The 22,952-nt window shown below is 45.3% G+C and overlaps 1 protein-coding gene and 1 long non-coding RNA gene across 10 annotated transcripts in view; both read right to left on the bottom strand.

The window, feature by feature from the left end:
• The window catches only part of NOVA1 (NOVA alternative splicing regulator 1), a 250,784-nt gene that overhangs the window by 154,001 nt on the left and 73,831 nt on the right, over positions 1-22,952 (bottom strand). The gene's annotated exons all lie outside the window — the stretch shown is intronic.
• On the bottom strand, positions 197-22,203 carry LOC123369580. Its single transcript, XR_006579090.1, has 4 exons — positions 22,123-22,203; positions 21,641-21,724; positions 13,625-13,675; positions 197-214 (listed from the first exon to the last, which is right to left on the bottom strand). It is a non-coding gene; the product is annotated as an uncharacterized LOC123369580 (long non-coding RNA).

Raw genomic sequence — 22,952 nt, 5'->3', positions numbered from 1 at the left:
AACTGTCAGTGTCAAGAAGCGCTATTCATTTTAATTCCTTTTTAACAGTGGCTTACAAGTTATTACAAATTACTCTCTGATCTTGGGATTTGTTGAATAGTTTTCATAAATGAACTAAAAATAAATCAGTATTAAAAGGTAGGGTTGCCAGTTCTTTCATGGTCCCAGAAAACGTAGAGGAAGTTGGCAGGATCAGCTCAGCTCCATTGTGGTCCTGAAAAATATAAAATACCAGTGTCCACTGGATCATTGGGTCCTTGGCACTCTGGAACTATTTATGAAAAAGATTTTGGTGATGATTATAATGGTGCTTTAACATGGAGTAAAGGGTTTTGTCAGTAGCCATGATCTTTCTCTGCTGCCCCTTCTTTTAGGTTGCATGCCCTTAAGATACATGGTTATTTATAATAAAGTGTACTAGGTGCTTTCCATAACCGTAAGTAGACAAGGTCTCTATCTTCAGGGAGGTTTAATCTAAACAGAAAAATACAGTTGAGGAAAAAGTAACGGGATACAACAACAACAAAAAAAACAACTAAGCAATGAAGACAGAAATGTCTTGTTTGTTCTACTTTTTATTGATTTTTAAATATCACTTGCACGCTCAATTTCAAATCTGTGCTACTGATACTTAATTGGAGGAAAGGGAAAGTTTATAAGCCTCTTGAGCTATGCTTTCCTTAGTGGTTTTTTAAAAAAAAATTTGTTTAAACTCTCCCACTATTGCATAACGATTGGTGCAACTCCATCAGTGGTAGCAAGAGTGGAAGCTTAGTGCAAACAAGGCACTAGCTTTTTTACTACTGTGTAGTCTAAACCAGGTCTAGAGAATACCATAGTAAAAATACTGACTGCAATCTGAGACTATAGCAATAAATAAACTTCTACACTAAAACTCCTACCACTGCAATTATTGCTGAAGCGACACCAGTGGCAGGCAACAGTGAGATATTTCCCCTAAGGCCTTGTAAGGGTGGGCTTTAAAGAAATGCCTGATGAAGGAAGGAATGGTGGCATGGTGGACAGTTACAGGAGGACAAGGAAGGTATAGTGAATTAAAAATATAGATTATATATATAGAGAGAGATACATTTATTAGTACAAGCTATATTGCGGTGATACCAAAGTGAATTTTCCAACCGATTCTATGTTTAATATATTTTTTCCAGGATGACACAATCATGTTGTTGGTGAGGATTTCTCTAAAGGAGCGTTCTCTGTACTACCTTAGCTTTTCTCCAGCCATGTTAGCATTCCAAAAAAGTTGTGGGAAAGAATATAAATCACAAAAATATAATCAGTAATTCTAAAGAACAAATTCAGGTTAAATGCCATGTTATTTTACACCTTTTCAGCTGCTGTCACCAATGCAACAACAAAACTGCTTTATAACAGGCCTTCAGTACAGAGAAGCACATAGGCAAAAATATTTAGAGGTACTGTTTCAAGAAACCTGGTATTTAATAGTAGTTTTCTAACAAACGGTCCCTTCGCCTTTTCTTTACAATCTGCAGTGTATGCAATGGTGGTTAATAAGAATTCATCTAAAGCACTGATTGTTCACAGCAAATATTTCATAAAATCAATATACCATGGAGCTTACATTAAGTCCTTCAGCAACTCTGGTTTACTGAAAATATGTCCAGAGCCCAACAGCTTTTTTCTATTTCACCTTATTAACATTAGGATCACATAATTAAAGATGCAAAAGACCTCTTGGATCCATCCCCTTCCAATAAGACAGAAGGTAGACTGCCAATACAATATGTATCAGATATTATTTGATACCTTTGTATACGTGATCTTAGATAAAATATAAAAAAAGACTCTTACTTCACTGTATAATATAGACTCAACTCAAAACAAACAACCCTCCTTCCCAAGTACTTTACAGAAGAAAAAAAAATTCTACACTAATTTTGTGCCCGTACCTCAACATCACAGGCAAACAATACTAAGCCAACTGAATATACAATAAATATAAATCAGATTTGCTGAAGCCAGATCCAAAGCTGTGATCTAGTCCTTGTGCAAGGACTGGAAAGCATCTGGATCTCCCTCTCTAAGGATTTCCCTAGTCCCCATCTGGAACAGCCAGCTCCAATGCAACTGTCCCCATCATGCAGCTCCTGGCACTGGGGACAGAGAGATTGTGTGGCTGGAACACAGTGCATTTTGAAAAATCCCAGCTGGCAGACAGGCCTTAGTGGACAGGCTGCTGATGTCTCTCAGTTATGCTCAGAGGCACTGGTAACTGGATAAATCGCAAACCTGGATGAGATTAATGGGTGTGAACAAACCCTTCAATTAACATAACTATAAAGATTAATTAACCACAGGCCTCCACCTAAAACAAAAAAAAGAGTATGTGAACCTCCTGGGAGTTTTGGATTGAGAGGATGGAGGGGCTTTCAGACCAACTCAAACCACCATATTATTACTTAATTTTCAAATTTGACAAATACCTATACTTATAATCCTGTTTATTAAAAAATCCTTGACATCAAACTTTACATTTAAATTATTTTAATAGTTACGAATATCAGAGCCAAAATACATCTATACTATCACTCTTCCAAGATTCAAATATATATTTGTATTACGTTTCACTACTATATGGGAAATACAACATCAATTCTGTCTACCAAATATTTAGCTTACCGTATTCTGCATAGCTTCCCTCTTCACAATGTACCCACAGACATTTAGCTTGTAATGATAAAGACATAAATTTCTCAATATGAAAAATGAGTTCCAAAGCTTTCAATTTCTTTCTGCACTTCAGTGTTTAGTAATCATCATGGGAATGCCAGCAGGTAGATAACAGAAATGTTAATTAGGGACTGTAAGCTTAATTCACAATACACTGTGCAAACTCCATGTTTACCAACTGCAAACAGATGCTTTAGCACAGTATAAAATTATTGTGTAAAACCAATTTTCAGTAAAACTTGCGAAAATGGCTCAAATCTGAAAGTAACAAGACATTATCCAACGTATAAAATAATGCCTTATAACACTGTAGGTCAGACTATAAAAAGAAAGATTGAATTGACAGCCTAATTCATGCTACTGAGGAGAAAAAGGATATACTTGAGTTAGCCTTTGGTTTGATTTTTCCAGTTTTTGTCAGCATCAGATCCTTAAGATTAAACACAATGGGCGAAATCCTTCCCTGGCAAAATTCCTATTGACTTCAGTGGGGCTTGGATTTTGAAAATAAAGTACAAATTATTCTTCATGAGTGGTGTTATCAAATGCATACTACTTAAACAAAAGGCATACACATCTCAAGGTAAATAGAAGACAACAGTTTAAAAAAAATACTATGCACTCTGCAAATAAAAACAGATTAATGTCACGTGTGGAGATGTACAACTAGTATAACTAGAGGAGCTATACAGGATTATCGAGTCATAAATTGTTTTTCAACAATTAAAACTTTTTTCAGTCACTTTTTTATGACTGGATTGTTCATTCACTGGATTCATTATTCATTGGATTGTTTTAATTCAGTTTCCCTTTACGCTGTTTTTCACTGTGGCTTAAGCAGAGCATTGAAGTCTTCTGTGTAACTTAAGGTTACAAGTGACCCCAGCTACCTATTGCCCTCTTTTTAAATTCACCCATCACTAACTACTGAGGGCTTTCCCAGTCCCACAGTAACCAGGAGACAACACAAAAATCTTGTTGCAACAGCAGTGGAAGTTTAGAGATGTACCCCCAAATTTTCCACAAGACACTAACTATTTCCCTTTTAATTAGTCTCTCCTCACTCTCAGTAAGAAAGATTCTTATTTGATTCAGACATTTTCCCACTACCATCAATATAGAAGAATATAATTTTACTGTTAAAGTAGGATAGCCATTCTATTAATATTTATTTTCTTTATTTAGAAAATTCTCTTTAACTTGTATTATGATATATTTTATAAAAAGCAACAAAGAGTCCTCTGGCACCTTATAGACTAACAGATGTATTGGAGCATGAGCTTTCATGGGTGAATATCCACTTCATCAGACGCATGTGATATATTTTATAGGAACTTTCTGAGAAGTCTGAATTCTCTTACACCAAATTCTAATGTCATCAGTATAGCTAGAGCATTAAAAACTACCAAGTTATCTAGGAGTATCTTAAACCAAAGAATACAAAGGATATTGTATGAAGAACTGTATGTGGGACTGGTAGAAGCACCTACTACTAAGATTGATGACATACTCATTATAAAACCTGTTTTCAGTGGCTTACAACTTTGCCAAATTTCAACTGTTTGAGCTGAATTTTTACATGCCATGTGTATCTGCTTCAGATTGCTTTTCTGTTTTAATTTCAGTCAAAATGTTTTAGCTATTTCCAAGTATGAGGGTAGGGAAAAATATGTTGTTTTGCCCATGTTAAAAATACTGATGAACTTTAATAAAAACAAAAAACAAAAACCAATAGCACACAGTTCTTGAACACGCATACCTTGAGTGGGCCAAGAGCCTGAGACAAGGCGTCAGGAATAGCGAGTGGCATAGACAGGTAGCTCTGGAGAAGATGGAGGGAGACAGATTGGATGGCAAATTCAGAGAGGAAGATTAGGACTGGGACCAATGAGGCATGGGGATAAGAGACAGACTGGATGAGGAACTGGGACTCACATGTCAAGAAGACTGGGATTATGTGTGGGGAGGGGGAAACATTGGGAGTTGGACAGCAAGCCTGAAGGCAGGGTCAAGAAGCCTGAGGAGTGGAGACTGGGTGGGTTAGGAGAATGGGACTAGAACTAGGATTCAAGAATAGAAAAAAGACAAGATAGGGACATCATCACGTCAGAGGGGGAAAGGAAGAAGGTGGTGTCCACTAAAGCACATTCCCTTCCAGAGCCTAAAATAGAATCCAAAATACCACCTTCTCATCATTCCTTTGCTGTCAGCAAATACCTGTGAACTCCCCGGCAAAGTGTGCATCTTATCTACCTCTACTACTGATCCACACAGGGAATGACAACCTACTATTGCTATCAGTTACCCCACTAACTAAAGTAGAAGAGGTCTGCAAGCTGGAATTAAAGGTTCCAACCTTGTGGATGACCTATTTGATTATCAATATGACAGAACTATTTTTTCAGTTTTCTTTTTTTTTAAATCTAGAAAATTAAACAAAAATGTTAAAAGAACATTATTAAGGTTGCAAAGTCAAGCAATAAAATGTTCAGATGTGTCAGAATTAAGGTCCTACAGACAACAGTCTCTTTTATAAGACAACCTTGATTCATCCCCAGAGGACAGTCCATCCTGTGCAATAAGGCAGCAGTTGTGGGGAAAAATACTATGTGATCATGTAATTATAGATAATCATAATGCATATACACAAGGCAGCCTTAATTCTGGAATTTCTTGACTTTGCAATCTTAATAGTGTTCTTTTAACACAGCTTTTTGATGTGTAATATAAATATATGGTGAAGTTAATGCTATTGTAACAGAATCTAAATAGCACAATGTAATTTTCAACAAACTAAAGGAAGGAAAGGGGATAAGGAACTAAATTAGGGAGTAAACATTAAACTTATATGTTATACAGGGAGACTGAACTAAAACAATTAAAATGCACTGTTTATCTTCTGTTTAAAACAATTTATAATGAAAGCATGCCATCAAAATACTCTGTCAGTTACATTAACTTCCTTCCTTCTTTATATCAATGTTAACCCAAGATTTCAGAGGGAAAATTACATGATTTTTTCCTCAAATATAACAAGAAAAAGTTTTCACAGTAAAAATACATAAAAAAAGAACTCAGGCAGATTAGAAAGGCTATTAAAATAAAAAACTCAATAATAATAATGGGGGATTTCAATTATCCCCATATTGACTGGGTACATGTCACCTCAGGACGGGATGCAGAAATAAAGTTTCTTGACACTTTAAATGACTGTTCCTTGGAGCAGCTGGTCCAGGAACCCACCAGAGGACAGGCAATTCTTGATTTAGTCCTAAGTGGAGCACAGGATCTGGTCCAGGAGGTGAATATAGCTGGACCGCTTGGTAATAGTGACCATAATATAATTAAATTTAATATCCCTGTGGCAGGAAAAACACCAGAGCAGCCCAGAACTGTAGCATTTAATTTCAGAAAAGGGAACTACACAAAAATGAGGTTAAACAGAAATTAAAGGATACAGTGCCAAAAGTGAAATCTCTGCAAGCTGCGTGGAAACTTTTTAAAAGACACCATAATAGAGGTTCAACTTAAATGTATACCCTAAATTAAAAAAAAATAAATAAAAAAAGACGGTTACTCACCGTAGTAACTGTTGTTCTTCGAAATGTGTTGCTCCTATCCATTCCAGTTAGGTGTGCGCGCCGCGCATGCACGGCTCTTCGGAACATTTTTACCCTAGCAACTCCGGCGGGCCGGCTGGGCGCCCCCTGGAGTGGCGCCGCTATAGCGCTGGATATATACCCCAGCCGGCCCGTCCGCTCCTCAGTTCCTTCTTGCCGGCTACTCCGACAGTGGGGAAGGAGGGCGGGTCTGGAATGGATAGGAGCAACACATCTTGAAGAACAACAGTTACTACGGTGAGTAACCGTCTTTTCTTCTTCGAGTGATTGCTCCTATGCATTCCAGTTAAGTGATTCCCAAGCCTTACCTAGGCGGTGGGGTCGGAGTGAGACGTGGCAGAGTGTAAGACTGCTGAGCCGAAGGCTGCATCGTCTCTAGATTGCTGCACCAACGCGTAGTGGGAAGCGAAGGTGTGTACAGAAGACCAGGTGGCCGCTCTACAGATGTCCTGGATAGGAATATGGGCCAGGAAGGCGGCAGACGAGGCATGCGCTCTCGTCGAGTGAGCGGTGAGGCGGCATGCAGGCACGCGAGCAAGCTCGTAGCATGTCCGGATACATGCCGTCACCCAGGAGGAAATCCTTTGAGAGGAGACCGGCTCGCCTTTCATGCGATCGGCAACCGCTACGAACAGCTGGGTCGAATGCCGGAAGGGCTTCGTCCGCTCGATATAAAAAGCGAGAGCCCTGCGGATGTCCAGGGTGTGAAGCTGTTGCTCCCGAGGGGAGGCGTGCGGCTTTGGGAAGAAGACCGGAAGGAAGATCTCCTGGTTGAGGTGGAAGGCCGACACCACCTTAGGGAGGAAGGCCGGGTGTGGTCGAAGCTGCACCTTGTCTCCGTGGAAGACAGTATACGGCGGACCAACCGTGAGGGCACGGAGCTCGGACACCCATCTTGCCGACGTTATAGCGACGAGGAAAGCCGTCTTCCACGAGAGGTAGAGCAGGGAGCACGTGGCCAAGGGCTCAAAGGGGGCTCCCATAAGCTTGGCCAGAACCAGGTTCAGATCCCAGGCCGGGGTAGGACGTCGTATCGGCAGTACAACCGGTCCAGGCCCTTAAGGAAGCGGGAAACCATCTGGTTCGAGAAGATGGATCGGCCTTCTATGGATGGACGAAAGGCGGACACGGCTGCCAGGTGCACCTTCAAGGAGGAGACGGCGAGTCCTTGTTCCTTAAGGTACCAGAGGTAGTCCAGGATTGTAGAGATAGGGACTAGGAAGGGATTAAGGCCGCGCTGGTCGCACCAGAGCGCAAAGCGCTTCCATTTCGCGAGATAGGTGGAGCGAGTGGAAGGCTTTCTGCTTTCAAGCAGGACTTGCTGTACTGCCGCCGAACAGTCCCTCTCTGCGTGGGTCAGCCACGCAGGTACCAAGCTGTAAGATGGAGGGACTGTAGGTCCGGGTGGCGGAGTCTGCCGAAGTCCTGCGTGATGAGGTCCGGCCATAATGGAAGGGGAATGGGATCCCGAACGGAGAGCTCGAGCAGCAGGGTGTACCAATGCTGCCTCGGCCAGGCCGGAGCGACGAGTATTAGGTGGGCCCTGTCCCTCCGAAGCTTGAGTAGCACACGGTGTATGAGTGGGAACGGAGGGAAGGCGTAGAGGAGGTGATCCGTCCATAAGTAAAGGAATGCGTCCGACAGGGAGCCCGGAGAGCGACCCTGGTAGGAGCAGAACTGGTGGCACTTCCTGTTCTCCTTGGAGGCGAACAGGTCTATCTGGGGAAATCCCCACCTTTGGAAAATCGTGTGTACCACATCTGGACGAAGGGACCACTCGTGGGAGAGGAACGACCTGCTGAGATGGTCGGCCAGCGTGTTCTGCACTCCTGGAAGAAATGACGCTTCCAGGTGAATCAAGTGGGTCACACAGAAGTCCCACAGGAGCATCGCTTCCGTGCAGAGGAGGGAGGAGCGGGCTCCGCCCTGCTTGTTCACGTAGAACATTGCCGTCGTGTTGTCCGTGAAGACTGCCATGCCACGCAGCGGCCTTGCAGACGGGCGCGGAAGGTGTGACACACCAAACGGATCGCTCGCAGCTCCCGGACGTTGATGTGGAGAGCGAGCTCTTGGGGCGACCAGAGACCCTGGGTGTGAAGGTCGCCCAGGTGAGCCCCCCATCCCAACGCCGAGGCATCCATGGTCAGGGTGATGGATGGGCGAGGAGGGCGGAACGGGACTCCTGCACACACGACCTCTGGGTTCAGCCACCAGCTGAACGAAGCGAGTGTCGGTTTTGTGACGGTGACTACCATGTCTATTGAGTCGCGGTGCGGGCGGTATACCGACGACAGCCAAGATTGAAAAGGGCGAAGGCAGAGCCTCGCGTACGCGGTGACGAACGTACAGGACGCCATGTGGGCCAGGAGGCGCAGGCAGGACCGAACCGTTGTCGTGGGAAAGGTGAGAAGGTCCCGGATGATGGAGACCATCGTCTGGTGCCGAGATCGAGGGAGGCAGGCCCTGGCCAAACTGGAGTCGAGGACCGCTCCGATGAACTCCACCCGCTGCGATGGAGCTAGGGTGGACTTCTCGGCGTTGATGAGAAGGCCGAGGAACCGAAATAGGAATAGTATCTCTGTCATCTGGTCCTTTACCAGCTGTCGGGATGTCCCGCGAACCAGCCAGTCGTCGAGATACGGGTAGACGTGTATGCAACGACGGCGGAGGGCTGCGGCAACCACTGCCATGCACTTGGTAAAGACCCTCGGCGCGGTGGACAGGCCGAATGGCAGCACTGCAAACTGGTAGTGCGCGTTGTTGACTACAAACCGCAGGTAGCGTCGATGGGTAGGGTAAATCGCGATATGGAAGTACGCGTCCTTCATATCGAGGGCGGCAAACCAGTCTCCCGGATCCAGGGAGGGAATGATGGTCCCCAGGGTGACCATGCGAAACTTGAGCTTGAGCAGGTACCTGTTGAGCTCCCGGAGGTCCAGTATAGGACGTAGACCTCCTTTCGCCTTGGGGATGAGAAAATATCAGGAATAGAATCCCCTGCCCCGCATGTCGTGAAGCACCTCCTCTATGGCACCCAAGCTCAACAGAGTCTCGACCTCTTGTAGGAGGAATTGCTCGTGAGAGGGGTCCCTGAAGAGGGACGGGGAAGGTGGGTGGGAAGGAGGGGGCGAAACAAATTGAAGGCGGTAACCAGACTGGATTGTACGAAGCACCCAGTTGTCCGTTGTTATTTGGGACCACGCCGCAAGGAAGTGGGAAAGGCGGTTGCAAAATAATCGGGAAGGATCCGGTACAGAGCCTGATGGGCCGTCCTCGGGCGTCCCATCAAAACGCCTGCTTGGGGCCCTGAGAGGCCTTCGAAGGCGGGTGGGTCTGGTTGCGCCTGTTGCCCGACGGTCTACGGCGGTTCAGGCCGGGTCGCCGGCTATTATAGGGTCGCGACCTGGGCTGATTAAAGGGCCGGTAGGGTTACTGCCGGGATGACCTTCGCTGGGTAGCCGATGTGTGCATACCCAGAGTGCAAATGGCAATTCGACCGTCCTTGAGGGTCTGAATTCTGGAATCCGTCTTTTCCGAAAACAGACCCTGAGTGTTGAAGGGGAGGTCTTGTAAAGTGTACTGCACCTCCGGTGGCAGGGTGGAGGACTGCAGCCAGGAGATGCGCCTCATGGTCACTCCTGAGGCCAGGGTTCTGGCTCCCGAGTCCGCCGAGTCCAGAGCGGCCTGGATGGAGGACCTGGAGGATTTCTTGCCCTCTTCCAGGAGGGCTGATAATTCCTGGCGTGAGGCTGTTGGGATCAGCTCCGAGAATTTCGCCAGGGACACCATGATGTCGAAGGTGTATCGGGCGAGGAGGGCCATCTGGTTGGCGATCCGGAGCTGGAGACCCCCCGCTGAGTAGACCTTTCGGCCCAACAGATCCATGCGCCGTCGATGCTGGCAATCTGTCCCCGGACGGTGCCGAGGATCGGTGCCAGTCGTCGCAGTGCCGAGATGGAGAGCGGGACCATCGACTGCCGCGGTGCCGGGAGCTCGACCGGTGCCAGGAGCTCGACCGGGATCTCGACCGGCAGTGCCGGGAGCGGCTTCGGGAGTCACGGTGCCGGGAACGGTGCCAGGAATCGGACCTTCTGCGGTGCCGACGGGCTGGCGACCGGGACCGGGAGCGTATCCGGGAGTGCGACCGGTACCGCGATGTTGAGCGGTACCGGGACTGCGACCGGCGCCGAGAAGGTGAACGGTACCGCGATGGTGAGCGGTGCCGGGACCTGGAGCGGCGTGACAGTGACCGTCTTCGGGACCGGGATCGAGACCGAGACCTGGAGCGCCGTCTATCCCGTCCGTCAGGGGAAGGAGGCCGCATCATAGCCGGCTTACCCGCTGACTTAACAGCCCGCACCGGCGGTGCCGGGGGCCGGAGGCTCGGTGCCTCTGTGAGCTCTCTCGCCGTTGAGAACGTCTCGGGCGTGGACGGGAGCTGTAGCTCGACCGCGGTTGGCACCGGGGAGCAGGGTGGTACCGGACTCAACGGCCCTTGCGGCGCCAGAGTCAACGGTACCGTGCACGGTCTGTGCACCGCAACAGCCGGTACCGGAGGCGTCGGTGGTGGCTGGGCTATTGGTCCCGGAGGATGCGGCTTCGAGGCCGTCTTCGCCGGCTTACGTTTCCTCGTTGGGGAGAGGGAACGGTGCCGGGTCGCCGGTGCCGGCTGCAGACGTCGAGGAGCCTCGGTACCGGAGCGGCTCGGGGCCGCCGGTGCGCTGCACGCCGATGATGACTTCGGTGCCGCCAGGGTCGGTGCGGGAGGCTGGAGCGTTGCCTCCATAAGGAGCTGCTTTAAACGACTGTCCCGCTCCTTTCTTGTTCTAGGCTTAAAGGCCGTGCAGATAGGACACTTATCTGGACGGTGGGTCTCCCCGAGGCAGCGCAGGCAGGAGTCGTGCGGGTCCCCGACAGGCATGTGCCACTGGCAAGTCGCACAGGGCTTAAACCCCGGTGCCTTGGGCATGAGCCCGCACCGGTTGCGGAAGAAGAGGGGTAAACCCCCCTTATTCCCTTATTCTATACTATAGCTAACTAAACTTATTCAACTATACTAACAACTAAGTAAACTAAACAATTATGTACACTCAAGAGTAGAGAAACGCTAGGGCTGTGGAGGAAAGGGAGCACTCCACTGTTCCAACTGGCCATCACGGGCGGTAAGAAGGAACTGAGGAGCGGACGGGCCGGCTGGGGTATATATCCAGCGCTATAGCGGCGCCACTCCAGGGGGCGCCCAGCCGGCCCGCCGGAGTTGCTAGGGTAAAAATGTTCCGAAGAGCCATGCACGCGCGGCGCGCACACCTAACTGGAATGCATAGGAGCAATCACTCGAAGAAGAATAAAAAAGTTTTATGTCTGGAACAGTGGCTAAACAACAAAGTAAAAGAAGCAGTGAGAGGCAAAAAGGCATCCTTTAAAAAGTGGAAGTTAAATCCTAGTGAGGAAATAGAAAGGAGCATAAACACTGGCAAATGAAGTGTAAAAATACAATTAAGAAGGCCAAAAAAGAATTTGAGGAAGAGTTAGCCAAAGACTCAAAAAGTACATCAGAAGCAGGAAGCCTGCTTAACAACCAAGGTGCTAAAGGAGCACTCAAGGACAATAAGGCCATTGCAAAGAAACTAAATGAATTCTTTGCAACGGTCTTCATGGCTAAGGATGTGAGGGAGATTCCAAAACCTGAGACATTCTTTTTACGTGACACATCTGAGGAACTATCCCAGACTGAGGTGTCATTAAAGGAGGTTTTGGAACAAATTGATAAATTAAACAGCAATAAGTCACCAGGACCAGATGGTATTCACCCAAGAATTCTAAAGGAACTCAAATGTGAAATTGCAAAATTACTAACTAACTGTAGTCCATAACCTATCATTTAAATCAGCTTCTGTACCAGATGACTGGAAGATAGCTAATGTGACACCAATTTTTAAGAGGTGATCCAGAGGTGATCCCAATTACAGGCTTGTAAGCCTGACTTCAGTACCGGGCAAACTGGTTGAAACTAGAATAAAGAACAATATTTTCAGACATATAGATAAACATAATTTGTTGAGGAAGAGTCAACATGATTTTAGTAAAGGGAAATCATGCCTAACCAATCTACTAGAATTCTTTGATGGGGTCAACAAGCATGTGGACCAAGGGGATCCAGTGCATATAGTGTAATTTAGATTATCAGAAAACCTTTGACAAGGTCCCTCACCAAAGGCTCTTACGCAAAGTAAGTTGCCACAGGATAAGAGGGAAGGTGGTCTCATGGATTGGTAACTGGTAAAAAGATAGGAAACAATAAATGGTCAGTTTTCAGAATAGAGAGAGGTAAGTAGTGGTGTCCCCCAGGGGTCTGTTCTGGGACCAGGCTTATTCAACATATTCATAAATGATCTGGAAACAGTGAGGTGGCAAAATTTGCAGATGATACAAAATTACAAAAGATAGTTAAGACCCAGGCAGACTACAAAGGATCTCTCAAAACTGGGTGACTGGGCAACAAAATGGCAGATGAAATTTAATGTTGATAAATGCAAAGTAATGCACATTTGAAAGCATAATCCCAACTATACATATAAAATGATGGGGTCTAAATTAGCTGTTACCACTCAAGAAAGAGATCTTGGAGTCATTTTGGATAGTTCTCATAGAACAGATTCATCTCCCCAAAGAAAGATCAGATTAAGTATCTCCCGTACGGTCCATGCTGGATCTCTTTTTTGATTCTGGGACTGCATGGTCACCTGTCCTAATCAGCTCTCCACACTGGGCAAACAGGAAATTAAGTTCAAAAATTTGTGGGGCTTTTCCTATCTACCTGGCCAGTGCATCCGAGTTCAGATTGCTGTCCAGAGCGGTCACAATGGTGCACTGTGGGATAGCTCCCGGAGGTCAATACCATCGAATTGCGGCCACACTAACCCTAATTCTAAATGGCAATATCGCTTTCAGCGCTACTCCCCTCGTCGGGAGTTAATTCGGTTTAACGCTGCTAAATTCGAGATAAACTCATAGTGTAGACCATGCCTTAGAGAGATAGATCTGAGAGTTACCTGCATAGAGATGGCAGCTAAATTTGTGTTTGTGAATAAGGTTACTCAGAGAAAAAGTACGAAGGGAGACGCGAAGGGGACCAAAACAGACCCCTGTAGAACTCCTGCAGAAAGCTGGTGTGGGCATGAGGAGGACCCTCTAAAGGGCACAATGAAGGACCACAATTAGAGAAGTAGAGTATTACAACCCAATGTAATCAAAAATCCCACCAAAATTAAGTTCAAGTTTCTTGTTCTCACCTTCACGGACTTTACAACTCTGTTTCTCCCCTGCCACCATTTCTTAGCCTGCTAAAAAACAATGCTCAATCACTAAATCACTTAAAGAACTCCTAATTCGATAAAGAATAAAGCCCAATTCCCCCACCCTTCCCCAGAATTAATTAACAGAAGCTAAAAATCTAACCACTATTAATAAAAGTTAACAAAAAGCAATATTAAAGATTGGTGTATCAAAAATATGAGTAAAATAATTTACAGGCAAAAAAGGGGTGCAGGTGTGACAGAAGTGAAGAACCTCATGCCAACACTTCTCCACTGGCCAACATCAATTTCTAAAAAAAATTAAGACTGTTATATTACTCCTACTGCTTACATGTATTAGAGTGGGTTTGATAGCACCACATGTAGTGAAGACTGTCCAACACTTCCCAGTAGTAAGACCCAGTTTTCAGTTACTTATAACTTTGCCAAATTTTAATCATTATGGCTGATACTTTGCATTCCCGGTGTCCACTATCTCAAACAACCTTAATTCTAGACATTCTAAAATTTTTGAGTACTCAGTTTTGCAATCTTAACATTCTTAATATGGGTTGTTGGGCGGGGGGGGGAGGAGGGGGAGAAGAGGATATAGTGTGTATGTGCCACTTGCGTGATATTCCTTTGATAAACTGTGAAAAATGGAATTCATGTATTTTCCCTGTGCCACAGACCACTTCACCTCCCATATCCTTAATAAGCAATCTCCCCTGGGTTTATTTTAACATTCCAATTTGTCTGGGTAGTCAGATTATTTATTTTTTTTTAATTCAACCTCCCAGATCAATGTTTCCTCCTCCTTTCCACAAATGTGAAATTTACCCACCAAATTCACAATTCTACAAGAACTAGGATAGGCAAAATTCAGTCCTAGACTATTAACCGCTGTTCTGGACATAAACACTCAAAACTACTATGACATTCGAATCAGCTATCTTTGCAGCAACTTTACATCTTTGGGAAAGAAGAGCCTCAACTTTTCAATGTAATATAGGACTCGCTTCTAGCTTTGGAGGACCCCAAGATAATGGACTTTAAAATTATGACATTTTGAAGTACTTGAAAGCTATTTCAGGTTATTTTTAGTTTTTTGTTGTTTTTTTTTGTTTTTGTGTTTTTTAAAAACACCTCCCTCCAAACTCTGCAAGGTCAGTATCACTGTAACAAAGGCACTTGGCTTTACAAAGGATGGATACCTAAAATAACATCAGTAAAGAATTTGTAAAGCAACACAAGAATAATTTTTCAGTAAAATATAAGCTTACAAAGATTACTTGATAGTGTAATGCAAGGGGCATATTGATACTCATTCGGCATGACCTGTATAAGCATATTTATGAGTAATACAGCCATCCCAAAATCATGCAGATAATAATTTTATACCACAGCATGCCATTCCATATTTTTATATATATATATATATATATATATATATATATATATATATATATTAAAATGTAAGTACAGAAATGGCTAAATAATTAGTCTTGGATTTCAGACTCCCTATGTAAAATATATTTTGATTGACCAACTTCAAAGAAATAAAACATTTTCTGTCCCCAAAACCAGGAGGAACTGAAAGAAAGCAAGTTCAAAACACACAAAGTAAATTCTCCCCTTCATTAAAAAAATAAATATTATAAAATAAGGTAACTGGACTTCAACAGCATAGGGTACTCATCTCCTAAAAGTCAGCACTGCTTAGATAAACAGATTAATAACAAGTATACATCTGGACTGGATCATGTATCAGTTTTATGTATCTCCTTTGCTGTTACCTCTCCTTTTGCAGTCCAGATACTGGCAATACTTTTCAGGGAATCATAGAATATTAGGGTTGGAAAGGACCTCAGGAGGTCATCTAATACAACCCCCTGTTCAGAGCAGGACCAATCCCCAACTAAATCATCCCAGCCAGCAGAGGTGGCTCTAGACATTTTGCCGCCCCAAGCAGGGCGGCATGCTGCGGGAGGCGTTCTGCCGGTCCCACAGCTCCGGTGGACCTCCCGCAGGCGTGCCTGCGGAGGGTCCGCTGGTCCAGCGGCTCCACCGAAGCGGGACCAGTGGACCCTCCACAGGCACGCCTGCGGGAGGTCCACCGGAGCCGCCTGCCACCCTCCCGGCGACCGGCAGAGCGCCCCCCATGGCATGCCACCCCAAGCAGGTGCTTCATCAAGCCTGACTTTAAAAACCTGTAAGGAAGGAGATTCCACCACCTCCCTACGTAACACATTCCAGTGCTTCACCACCCTCCTAGTGAAAAAGTTTTCCCTAAGATCCAACCTAAATCTCCCGCGTTGCAACTTGAGACCATTACTTCTTATTCTGTCATCTGGTACCAATGAGAACAGTCTAGATCCTCTTTGGAACCCCGCTTCAGGTAGCTGAAAGCCGCTATCAAATCCTCCCTCATTCTTCTCTTCTGAAGACTAAATAATCCCAGCTCTCTCAGCCTCTCCTCATAAGTCATGTGCTCCAGCCCCCTAATCATTTTTGTTGCCCTCCACTAGACTCTCACCAATTTGTCCACATCCTTCTTGTAGTGTGGGGCCCAAAACCGGACACAGTACTCCAGATGAGGCCTCATCAATGCAGAATAGAGGGGAATGATCACGTCCCTCGATCTGCTGGCAATGCCCCTACTTATACAGCCCAAAATACTGTTAGCCTTCTTGGCAACAAGGGCACACTATCGACTCATATCCAGCTTCTCATCCACTGTAACCTCTAGGTCCTTTTCTGCAGGACTTCTGCCTAGCCACTCGGTCCCTAGTCTGTAGCAGTGCATGAGATTGTTCCGTCCTAAGTGCAGGACTCTGCACTTGTCCTTGTTGAACCTCATCAGGTTTCTTCTGGCCCAATCCTCTAATTTGTGTAGGTCCCTCTGGTTCTATCCCTATCCTCCAGCGTATCTACCACTCCTCCCAGTTTAGCATCATTGGCAAACTCGCTGAGGGTGCAGTCCACGCCATCCTCCAGATCATTAATGAAGATATTAAACAAAACCGGCCCCAGGACCGACCCTTGGCGCACTCCGCTTAATACCGGCTGCCTGTTGAGCCTGACGATCTAGCCAGTTTCTATCCACCTTACAGTCCATTCATCCAGCCCATACTACTTTAACTTGCCCACAAGAATACTGTGGGAGACCATGTCAAAAGCTTTGCTAAAGTCAAGGAATAACACATCCACTGCTTTCCCCTCATCCACAGAGCCAGTTATCTCCTCATAGAAGGCAATTAGGTTAGTCAGGCATGACTTGCCCGTGGTGAATCCATGCTGACTGTTCCTGATCACTTTCCTCTCCTCTAAGTGCTTCAGAATTGATTCCTTGAGGACCTGCTCCATGATTTTTCCATGGACTGAGGTGAGGCTCACTGTCCTAGTTCCCCGGATCCTCCTCCTTCCCTTTTTTAAAGATAGGCTAATGTAGTGCCCTTTTCCAGACATCCAGGATCTCCCCCGATTGCCATGAGTTTTCAAAGATAATGGCCAATGGCTCTGCAATCACATCCACCAACTCCTTTAGCACCCTCGGATGCAGCGCATCTGGCCACATGGACTTGTGCTCGTCCAGCTTTTCTAAATAGTCCTGAATCACTTCTTTCTCCATAGAGAGCTGGTCACCTCCTCCCCATGCTGTGCTGCCCAGTGCAGCAGTCTGGGAGCTGACCTTGTTCGTGAAGACAGAGGCAAAAAAAGCATTGAGTACATTAGCTTTTACCACAGTCTCTGTCATTAGGTTGCCTCCCTCATTCAGTAAAGGGCCCACACTTTCCTTGACTTTCTTCTTGTTGCTAACATACCTGAAGAAACCCTACTTATTACTCTTAGCATCTCTTGCTAGCTGCAACTCCAAGTGTGATTTGGCCTTCCTGATTTCACTCCTGCATGCCTGACCAATATTTTTATACTCCTCCCTGGTCATTTGTCCAATCTTCCACTTCTTGTAAGCTTCTTTTTTGTGTGTAAGATCAGCAAGGATTTCACTGTTAAGCCAAGCTGGTCGCCTGCCATATTTACTATTCTTTCTACACATTGAGATAAATTTGTTCCTGTAACCTCAATAAGGATTATTTAAAATACAGCCAGCTCTCCTGGACTCCTTTTCCCGTCATGTTATATTCCCAGGGTATCCTGCCCATCGGTTCCTTGAGGAGTCAAAGTCTGATTTTCTGAAGTCCAGGGTCCGTATTTTGCTGCTCTCCTTTCTTCCTGAACTCGACCATCTCATGGTCATTGCCTCCCAGGTTCCCATCCACTTTTGCTTCCCCTACTAATTCTTCCCTGTTTGTGAGCAGCAGGTCAAGAAGAGCTCTGCCCCTGGTTGGTTCCTCCAGCACTTGCACCAGGAAATTGTCCCCTACACTTTCCAAAAACGTCCTGGATTGTCTGTGCACCGCTGTATTGTTCTCCCAGCAGATATCGGGATGACTGAAGTCCCCCATGAGAACCAGGGCCTGCGATTTAGTAACTTCTGTTAGTTGCCGGAAGAAAGCCTCGTCCACCTCATCTCCCTGTTCTGGTGGTCTATAGCAGACTCCCACCACAACATCACCCTTGTTGCTCACACTTCTTAACTTAATCCAGAGACTCTCAGGTTTTTCTGCAGTTTCATACTGGAGCTCTGAGCAGTCATACTGCTCTATTACATACAAAACAACTCCCCCCATCTTTTCTGCCCTGCTTGTCCTTCCTGAACAGTTTATATCCATCCATGACAGTAGTCCAGTATAGGCACTTAAGATAACTCGCTCATTGTCCTGCTTTGTCAGTATGAGGCAGGAGTCTTCTCCTCCCGCACTCTCCTGTTCATGCTTCCACCCGGCATCCCACTTCCCCACTTACCTCAGGGCTTTGGTCTCCTTTCCCCAGTGAACCTAGTTTAAAGCCCTCCTCACTAGGTTAGCCAGCCTGCTTGCGAAGATGCTCTTCCCTATCTTAGTTAAGTGGAGCCCGTCTCTGCTTAGAATTCCTCCTTCTTGGAGCACCATCCCATGGTCAAAGAATCCAAAGCCTTCTCTCCGACACCACCTGCGTAGCATTCGTTGACTTCCACAATTCTACAGTCTCTACCCAGGCCTTTTCCTTCCACAGGGAGAATGGACGAGAACACTACTTGCACCTCAAACTCCTTTATCCTTCTTCCCAGAGCCACGTAGTCTGCAGTGATCTGCTCAAAGTCATTCTTGGCAGTATCATTGGTGCCCACGTGGAGAAGCAGGAAGGGGTAGCCATCTGAGGGCTTGATAAGTCTCAGCAGTCTCTCGTCACATCGTGAATCCTAGCTCCTGGCAAGAAGCACATTTCTCGGTTTCCCAGTCGGGATGGCAGATAGATGACTCAGTCCCCCTGAGGGGAGAGGCCCCAACCACCACCACCCGCCTCCTTCTCAACAGTAATATGCCTCAAATAATATGTTTGTATCAAGTTCTGAACCCCATTTTGTATTGTGTGTGTAATGCAATAAAGCAAGTTTATTGTATTGCACAGCAAACAGTGCCCAGTATCCGAAAAGTGTCTGACTTCACTGAAGAACTATCAGGGATAACTACATGGAGCTATTAACTCTGAATGACTCTCAGTTGCTGAAACACCCCCAGGGAACAACAGTTCCTCTAGAAAGGGACTTACAGATGGGGCATGTATGACTAAGGGAATGGGTTGGAGAGTCCCAGTGGAGTACATGGCAAAGAAACAGACTCAAGACGTATGCACTGCTGTGTGTAAGGATGCTGACCACCACCATAGGTAAGAAGTGCTTGAAAGAGAAAGAGGGCAAGAGAGAGACTATCCAGTCTGACAAACCCCAGACTCACAAGAAGGGCTAAGATCAGACAGGGGAATGTGCCTCTGTAGCGGGGTGGTTACCCGCTCCAGCCCTGACAGGGTTAAAACCAGCCCTGGGAGAGGGCTGGGAGAACAGCCCAGGTTGAGCAGGAAGCAGGCTCAGTTGGGGCCATGCCCCAATTAGGGTCCAGCTGGCTCTGTAAAGGCTTGAGTCAGAAGCTCAAGCAAACAGTCTCTCTCTGGCTGTAGAGGGAGAAGGGCCTGGCTGCAGGGAGCTAGAGACAGGGTACCTGACTGGAGCAGGGCTGGGGAAAGGCAGAGGAGTTGGGAGCTCCAGCCTGGAAAGCCCCAGGCTGCAGCCTAGCATTGGGCTAATAGGTACTGGGGGTTGAAGAGGGCAGCCCAGGGGTAGGCAAAGGCAGCAGGTCCAAACCCAACCTTGCCAGTGATGAGTTGGCTGATACTGCAGTCTGCCCCAGGGTGCGGAGGCTAGACAATGACTGGCAGTAGCCGTATACTGAGGCGAGGTGGGGATAGTGGGTGGGGGTTCCCCGGGGAGGGGAGACCCTAAGACTGAGGGGTTACTGCCAGGGGGCAGCGCTCCAGATAACAAGGCTCCAGGTCCGGGAGGGGCATGGGGGCCAAGCGGTAGTGGGACACCAGTCTGCAGAGGGCGCTCCAATGGCTGGAGAGCTAATTCCCTGAGACCACCAGCAGCAGGCGCCGCAGGGGTGAGTCCGCACGCTTACAGCCTCTCAGGACTTCTGTTGTTTTTCAAAGATCTGTAACTCCAAGTGCTTTTAAGAGTAAAGTGACTTAAGAAATTCCTTTGCTAATTCTCTGTTCCTTGCTTTCCTGCAACACTGTCCCCAAACGGGCTGAACTAGAAACCCAGAGAGATCACAACCTAGGCGGAACTCTGGGAGAGCATGTGTAACCAGTAAGGGAGCTCAGGAGGTAACACATTTCAGGAGGTTCTGCTTAGCTGTCAGAGAAATTTAAAGAAGAGAAAGAGAAATAACACTACAGTAAACTAAACAGCAAATTTTGTCCACAAATTCTCACTTTCTGTGGGAGATGCACTGCTCTGGTCTCGGGCACAAAGGCAGAAAACTGGGCAAAGATGCCAAAGGGACAAGTCATTTGGGTCGTTTTGTGTCTATGGTTGAACACCTTCACATCCTGCAAGCAAGAGTAGCTAGCCAGTATAGATTGCCACAGATATCTTGCAGGAGAAATATCCGATTACCACCATAAATGCAAATAGTACCATTTTAGAGTGACTCTTAAATGTTTTTATTATTCAGGATATCATAAGGGATACCCACCATTACTGAACCAAAAATCAAATTAGTATACGACAGACAATAGCTCTCTTTTCCTCTTCTTAAATTGCAGGGCTATGAGAGAAGGCAGGCACCTAATACCAGAAAGGGGTCTCAGGATTTGAATCATAAAATCTAAACAAGGATTTTAAGTCAACTGTACACATCCTTTCTGGACTAAAACTTTACTTGCAAAGTATCAGCCAAAGTTGGAAATTTACTTAGTGGCAAACTGTGAAAAGAAATGATTTTGGAATTTTGTTGTCTTAAACAACAAATGCAATGGTTATAAAAATCAAGTTTATTACTATGCATTCTATTTATGGATGCTGAGTACAGATAATTAATTTGTGTCTTTTTTATTAGACTATACATTTTGGAAAAAGCATCAAGATGCCATAATTGTAGAAATTTGTTAAATAATGAAAATTTGTAGAATATTTATTTTATTAACAACAACAAGAAGAAAAGATATCCATACATAGTCTAGATGCCATAACACACAATTACAGTAGAATCTTGATTTTACGAACACCATCCTTATGAATGACCAGTTATACAAACCATTTTCCTGATTGGGTGAGGGAGAGAGGGAAGCAGAAAATCACCCAACAGAAGTGATGTTGATGAAGAACAAGTCGACATCTCTTTAGATTCCAATGCCTTCAATTAGAAATTGTATGCAGTGATTTGAAGGACAATAAGTGATGTGTTGCAATACACTGCAATTTATGCACTACACCTATTGTTATTTTGAGATGTTTAATTTTATGAACTCAATTCCCAATTATTTAATAAATCAGGGGTTCTACTATATTATTGCAATGATGCCACAAACCCAAAAGCTTTCAAAACAGAACTTTGCCAGTTTGCTACCTACAAATCATCTCTTCTCCTCTCCTTCATTATTCTACGAAGCATGTCCACAGTCCTCTAAGAAAATACCACCACTGAAATTTTGAACCTGTAAAACAAATATATTCTGCTAAGAGTTAAAGCCTAGCATACATGCCATGTACTCTCAGTAAGAAATAAATCTAACTAACTATCCAAACTTGCTTTCAACACACGCAAGAGGCATTTCCAGTTGCTAAGATATTATGTGGCATATTAAGTTACATAAACATCCTCGCAGAGCTAGTACTGTGCTTGTCATAACATTCAAGCATAGTAAAAGTACTATTCAGAAAATAATGCTTTCAATAGAGTTAGTGAGCTTTTGTTTGCTTTGTTAAATATTCACTTTTAAAATTCTTAAAAAGCTGTAGGACAGAACAAGACCTATCATGGACTTGAAAAAAAGAAAAAAAAAAACTCTATAAATAACTTCATATTTAGCCGTACCATAACATTTCATCTTACTTCCTCATTGCAGGCAGACGTCCTTTCCTTCCTGACAACAAACAGATCCCAGTGAAATTGGAAGTTTCTCTCGTGGCATCTGGTGAACATGTTGAATATCAATACAGATCTCTCCAAATTCATCTCATGCATTTCTATACCCACTTAGATTTCATGGCACCCTTTGCTGTAGTACCTAGCCGCTGTACATATTTTAAAAGTATTAAGAGTTCTCTCAAATATAAGACCTAAATCCTTTGTCCTTCCCCTTATTCATGGACTCCGCCTGGATGCAGAACACACATCCGTGGATGTGAGTGGTATATGGATAAAATCCGTCTCCCGTTCCCTTCCTCCAATTCACCAAGGGATATGCGCATGAGAAGATTTAGGTAAATGAGGCACAACTTGCACAGCATCCTTCTCCAGGTCCCATACTGCCACCAGTGAGCCCTTCCACACACGCCCCATTCCCTCCCTTGTGAAGGGACAGGAGAAAAGAGCAGGACCCGATACTCAAACTATTCACCCTCAACCAACACACTGAGTTCCAATTCTCTGAATGGATGTGTTGAATGTGAAGGTGTGTCCGTGGGCAGTCTCTTGGAGCACCAGGAACTATACCACAGACAGAGGCATTACACAATACATTTCCTCAATAAATGTAGTTGCTTCACAAAAAAGGAAGTCTTAGAAACCCTGTAGTAAAACAAATCACCATTTGCAACTCTGTTTTAAGCCCTTTTCAGCCAGTGAGAGATAAGAACCTCTAAAACCCATAATAATTGAGATTAACAACAGCTCATTTGGAGGAAATCTACCACTCACCATAATTCATGCTACAAAGTGGC

This window comes from Mauremys mutica, chromosome 4 (genome assembly GCF_020497125.1).
Source record: "Mauremys mutica isolate MM-2020 ecotype Southern chromosome 4, ASM2049712v1, whole genome shotgun sequence".
NCBI lineage: Eukaryota > Metazoa > Chordata > Testudines > Geoemydidae > Mauremys > Mauremys mutica.
This window is presented reverse-complemented; position numbering and strand designations above follow the sequence as displayed.